The sequence below is a fragment of the Oryctolagus cuniculus genome, chromosome 5 (assembly GCF_964237555.1).
Source record: "Oryctolagus cuniculus chromosome 5, mOryCun1.1, whole genome shotgun sequence".
NCBI classification, from domain to species: Eukaryota; Metazoa; Chordata; class Mammalia; order Lagomorpha; family Leporidae; genus Oryctolagus; species Oryctolagus cuniculus.
In genome coordinates this window covers 4,792,745-4,799,168 of record NC_091436.1, presented here as the reverse complement: position 1 = coordinate 4,799,168, position 6,424 = coordinate 4,792,745, and the positions used below count along the sequence as shown (strand labels likewise).

At 46.3% G+C, this 6,424-nt stretch overlaps 1 long non-coding RNA gene across 1 annotated transcript; it reads right to left on the bottom strand.

Annotated features, from left to right (window-relative positions):
* Positions 1 to 1,129: 1,129 nt before the first annotated feature.
* LOC127492931 (uncharacterized) lies at positions 1,130 to 6,177 on the bottom strand. The gene is made up of 2 exons (XR_007922764.2): positions 5,984 to 6,177; positions 1,130 to 1,670 (listed from the first exon to the last, which is right to left on the bottom strand). It is a non-coding gene; the product is annotated as an uncharacterized lncRNA (long non-coding RNA).
* Positions 6,178 to 6,424: the final 247 nt, after the last annotated feature.

The window sequence follows — 6,424 nt, the reverse complement described above, 5'->3', positions numbered from 1 at the left end:
CACAGCAAACTGTGTGGTCACCTTCCAGAACAGTGGTTTTCTTTCTTTTCTTCTTCTTCCTTTTTTTTTTTTTTTTTTTTTTGACAAGCAGAGTGGAAAGTAAGAGAGAGAGACAGAGAAAGGTCTTCCTTTTTGCCGTTGGTTCACCCTCCAATGGCCGCCATGGCCAGCCCACTGCGGCCGGCGCACCGCACTGATCCGATGGCAGGAGCCAGGAGCCAGGTGCTTTTCCTGGTCTCCCATGGGGTGCAGGGCCCAAGCACCTGGGCCATCCTCCACTGCACTCCCTGGCCACAGCAGAGAGCTGGCCTGGAAGAGGGGCAACTGGGACAGAATCCGGCACCCCAACCGGGACTAGAACTCGGTGTGCCGGCGCTGCTAGGCGGAGGATTAGCCTAGTGAGCCGTGGTGCCGGCCCACAACAGTGGTTTTCATGCATCCTTACTGATTCTCCCTCCTGTGCTGCTTCAGTCTGCACAGCATTTCTCCATACAAAACAACTCACTGAATACTGAAAAACTGGACTATCATCCTGCTCGTCCACCTGTCCTCCACTGACTGCCACTGATTTCCTCTATCTGATTCACTGCTGAAGAGGAAATGAGCAACAAAGTTATGTTTCATTAGCTGTAGGCAGAAGAGTACGTATGGCACTAGGCTCTGTGACAGTGCTGCAACACACGAGAGAAAGCCAGAGGCACGATCTGTGCCTTTAAGAAGCTTAAAGTCTATCACTGCTGGGTCCTGGCTGGTGTGAGGCAAGGTCTTTTATGAGGTAGCAAGTGTATGAATTAACCAACAGTGTCCGCGAGGGTTAATAAGACAAACCATTGATCACCTCCCCTATAGGAGTTTTCCTAAGAAAAAAAGAACACATACAACAAAAATCTGAATAAGAGCATATGAACTGGGTGATAACAAGTTGGCTCCTAAGTGCCCATAATTAATGATATTGACTTGATATTAAATTATTAGTTTTTCCAAACTTTTTACTTCTCCTCTTTCCCATCATTTCTAGGTGCAATGACATGCAGCGGTCTCAGGGAGAGGAACAAAGAGGGAAATTTAATTTCTGCCTGGAGGATTTCTTGAACAACTGACAGGAGCAATAGTCTGAAAACCAAACTCATTCTGATTTACAATAAACAGATTTTATTGAGAAAATAATAGGAGTTTTGGGGGAAGTTAAGGATGTCAAGATTGAATATGAAGGACTAAGCTTGAAACACTGTGCACAGAATTTATACTAAATGCTTAAGAGGAAGGAGGAAGATTGGATGGCATTGTCGTTTTTCCTCCCCACACGGAAGTGCGACTTGAAAATGAGGCTGGCTTGGGAGTGTTGAAGGAAGGAGCTGGAGGAGCAGTGCTCTACACGTTCCAGAAAGCCTTCACCCCATGCTCCTCATCGCTGAATCCTGGAGCAGAAGCAGGAGGCTTCTCCTTTGGGGTGCACCTTCCATTTCAGGGTGCAGCTGGGGGGCCCCAGAACCATAGATTTCCAGTATAGATGGTAGATGGGCAGAAGTTTTAGCTGGATTTGCTGATAGCCTTGTGACGTTCATCTACCCCAGCATGGTGCAAAAGAACACAGCTGGAGGTTCTGGAGCATCCTCTCTCTAACAAAGGGTCTAACAGAGAACCGAGAAACCCAGAGGACTTGGAGTTGCCTGGAAGTCAAAACAAAGATTGAGAGGTTTAATCGACGCCGGAGAAAAGCATAACCAAACTTTGCCAGGCGCCATGGTTCAACAACAACAGTGCAGGTGGGTGACCAGTGGGAAGAGGGAAGCGCTGAGGGAAAAGAACACTCAAGTGTCCTTGGGTTCAGAGGAGTGATTGAAGGGAAGCTACCAGGAGAGAAGAGAATTTTGAGTCAGGACTATTAGCTTTTAGGTTGAAGTTACAGAGTTTCACTGAATTGACAATTTCAAACAAATTTCCCATTGTTGCCCTAAAAGAAGAGCTTGGAAAACCAAGCACACTGAGCCCTGGTCTTGCCTGGCGAGTTGAGGGTGTTCGTGGATGTTGGTAGTGTTCAAGGAGGGAACGGGCTCTGAGTCCAGCAAAGAACAGGAGCCTGGCTCCTGCAGCTCAGAGTCAACACTCCTTCATCCTAAAGCTAGGTCTGCCACATATTGTGAATGTGCATTGGCGTGCCCTAGCTCATCGCTAGGAACAATTATTTTGGCATGTGTTTGCATTTCTCTGGTGTTTGTAGCTTAATGAGGTCTTCCTTACAACTTGATGACCACGTCACTCTGGGTGAAGTGGAATCCTCTGCGGGCCCTGTGCTTTCTGTCATGTCCTACCTCTTAGTTTCAATGCACGCGTTCCCTGTGAGCTGCTGCTGACGGACATTCCCAACGCATGCCTGCCTTTCTTGTGTCCCTGGACACCACCTGGAGTTTGGGACTGGTTAACACCATCACCCTTCAGTCTGTCATGCGGGCATAAAAAGGTAATTAGGGCTCTCACACACCCACCTAGAATCATAACTGGCTTCAAGAACTGGGTGTACTGAAAAGTAAGTGTAAATTAGATTTTTAGAAACCAAATCCCCTAAATTTTTACCAAGTGGCCTGATAAAAGAATTCTATTTTGAGTTCTATTGTGAGTTCTTTTGAAAAATTAAAACATTTCTTTAAAAATTTTTGATTGCCATTTATTTGTTGGTTTAGTCAAGCACCTTTTTTTGTGCTGGTCACTGGGATAGGTACTTAATTCCCCTTGGCTATAAATCCATGTTGCTATGACGGGGTTTGCTTGGACTGAGATGTTCTTGATGCTAGCCTCTGCATCATGACAGTAGGGTCTCTTCCAACACTGTCTAGGAAAAATATCCAAGCATGTATTTTAAGGAAAATGATAGTTTTCCCTTTGAGTGCTTTAAAACTTCTCCTTCATTATTTTCATATTTCACCTTAATTCCAAAAAGCTTTGCATTGCTGGAAGCCATACGACCTGGCCAAATTGTTTCTGGGATGGCCGTGAGCATGCATTTGGGTGTTAGCCACCACAGGTGGGCCTGCTCTCAGTGGTGGGGCTGCTTCCACCTGGAATTCTCTCTGTAGCAAGAATGTGAAGGCTGAGAGAGAACAATGCATGTTTGCTTGTCAACAGTTTCAGCAGGAAGAATTATTTTTTTGTCAGCTACTGGAATTCTGTTTTATCATTCAGCAACCACTTATTAAAGACTTATTGCGTGCCAAACACTCTTAGTTGCTGAAGACAGAGAGAGAGAGAGAGAGATCTGAGAACAACACTGTGCTCAGAGTTCCTGGGCTGAGGGTAGGAGACAGGCACATGAATAAATAATTAAAACCTAGCATTTATTTATTCACTCAACGACTCATATGCTTATTATGTTTCTAAGATAAATGTTTTACTGGAGGTCATTGACAAGGTGTTCGGCAAGGAGCCATGGGGAAGCAGTTCCCCTGGCCTGCGGGAATGGGCAGAGGGGGAATGCTAGGAGCAGTTAGGTCAGATGGTAGGGAAGCAGGGCATTGAGTGGGACCTTGATGTTAGGTGAGGAGAGGACTGTAAGCAGCAGGGTTGTAGGATAAAAGGTGAACATGGATGGTGGGGAAAATACTCTGCACAAAAGTCCATGCTCAAATGAAACTAAGCTCCTGTCCCGTAGGCGTAAACAAGCAGGAGAGATGCATACGCATGTTTTCCATCTATGAGCTGCCTTGGAAGGAACCTTGAATCCGACACTAGAAAATCAGGCATGCATTAGTCATTCCTCACTGGGTATGTGCCACTTCTGGTCGTTTAAGAGTTATTCAGCTATTTCCTTTGGCAAAGGTGACAGCTTCTGCTCCTTGCCCATTTAACAATCCGCTGGATGCTGGATGCTTACTATAAAGACTACAATTCCCAGGCTCCTTTGCCACCATGCATGATCATTCGACTAAGCTCTGGCTAAGCAACTGGAGACTTCCAGGCTGGGGTATAATGAACTCTGACTCAGCAGGGAGATGAGCTCTTCGTTCCTTCTGTGCATTCTCTTCTGATGTCTGGAACGCAGATGTGATGGCCGGAGCCAGGGTTGACTTATCCAGAAGGCATACAGCCTGGTATCCTTAGTACTTTCAGTGTTCATTAAAAATATTTTACCTCCTTTTGAAATCATGTGAAAAAAATAAACCTTGAAGTAAAAAATATTAATACAATAGTAAAATACCAATGTAACCATAAAATATTACTGATAACTTTTTAAAGGATCCATGAAGGCAAAAGTTCATAGGGCCAACAAAAGTCCAAGTGCAGCTCTGGTTGGAGCCACACCTGGAGAAAGACTGAGTTAGACACTGAGATCCCAGAGAGTTCATGGGGTGGCCACACCCCCCATGGTGCATGCTGGGTAAGCTCCTGTACATTTCAGCTGCTGTGTGAGGGTTGCTGTTCCATGTAGCTCTTTGCAGTTCCTCACAAAAGCAACTGATGCTCCTTGACAAGACCCTGCCCAGCTTCTGGGTGACTGAGTGGAAGCAGAGAAGGGCTAGCCTCAACCTTCACTTGGCTTCATATGCACCAGCACCTCTCACGTGGTTGGCCCGAGAGCTGTGCTCCATGAGGCTCAGTGGGACATGGAACTCCCAAAGTTTTTAAGAAGTTTTTCTTTAACGTATCTCTCCAGTGTAGGGCTATGGCCCCGACGTGGGCTCTGTAGCTTTGTGCCTGTGTACAAATCAACTCCAGCTAACACTTTGGAAATTTGAGATGATTTTCTCACTGTAAAATCATGGTGTACAGAAAACTCTCTCTCTCCCTCTTGACAGGGTCTTAAGAAACAGGAAGTGGTTTTCTCCTAAATGCACCCTCACATTTTCCCCTTCATTCCAAAGCCAGCCTGAATTTTGATTCTGCCCGTCCCCTCCCATCCCACTGGCATCTGGCCCCAGGGGAAAAGCTCTCCCCACATAACACAAATCTCACACGGAGAACAAAGCAGAAAGGAGCAAGCTGCAACCAACCTCTTTGGAACCACATGAGTTCCAGCTGCTCAAGGGGCAGTCCCCGTGTGGCTTGGTGTGTGTGAGTAAGCTGTTCACAGCCTCACTGCAGAACTTTCTCTGCTCTCTTGCTTGGGTGTGAGTGGGTGGCAGGTCACAGGCTGGTTGATAACAAGGGGCTACTTCTGCACCACTTCCATTTTTAGTGGAATGGAGTGTGACTTGGACACGCTCCTTCTAACAAGGGCAAAATCATAAAGAGTGTTGAGAAAAGGTTTGGTAGAAAGTAAAGCATCAGGAGAAACATAGCGCCGATATTGTTCTCTCTGCCTGTGTCCTCTCCTCTCTTTCTCTCTCCTTCCTCTTTATTCCTTGTGTAGCATCACCCAGCCTAGACCAGGTTGAGGCTGCCCTGGGTTTACTTACAGGGAGTTTCTGTGCTTTGCTGATTTTCAGTGTGTCAGTAAAAGCCAGCTAAAACATCACCTCATACATTAGACACGACATCTTGCCTTCCAGCCTTGATCACAACAAGTAGGAGAAAAGTCAGCTTGCTTAGATAAAAGAGGTACACTTGGGTAAAGGGAGTCTGATGATTGTGGGGAAAATGAAAGAAAAAGATAATAAGATAGGTCTCAAATGGAGATGGAGTGAAGCAGCAATGAGCCTTCATTTCTGAAGGAAAATGAAGAGACAGGGTGAGGGTTACCTACAGGTGGAAATGAAGACCACGTGGGCCAGACGTGCAGGAGTAGTCAGTGTGCGTGCCAGGATGGGGGGTGGTGGTGGTGGTGTGGGACATTGTGCACAGACAGCAGGAACCCCCATCTTCCTGGCCTGAATTCAGCATGGGGCGCCTGGCTATTGCTGGCTGTGGCAGGTGTGCTTTTGCCTGGTGCCTGCAGTACAACAAATGGGTTTTCATTTTTCTCTTCTACTCCCTCTGCTTCCCCCCAACACTCCTTCTTCCCTTCTGATGCCTGTCAGTGGCGCTATGCTTAAAAGACCTTGAAACTCACCTGTTCTGCTGGTGCCGTATCAGCTTTATTGACACATATTTAAATCTTGCTTTTATTGTATCCTCCGGTGGTAGGATATAAAAGATACTAAGTCGTATCTGTTAGGTCTCTGCAGCCGTTACGTAATTGTTACATGCTCCATCACGCTTTATGGCCAGACAGTTGACTGCCTTGGAAGCTGTACCTGTAAGGTACTGGAAAAATAACTAATGTTATTAATAGTTTCATGGCAACAAGTTCAGCATCATTTCAAAACAAACTTTGTGCCTTTATTTTGCTTCTGTAAATGGAGCATGGGCTCTCTTGGGCTCTGAGCAGGGGATAATTCCACGGCTTCACCGGGAAGGGTCTCCGAATGCTGTGGAGTTTCTGTCCCCTGGTGAATGTTGTCAGTTTATGTGGCAGTTAAAGCCCCAAATGGCCTGTGCAGGCGAGGACAGC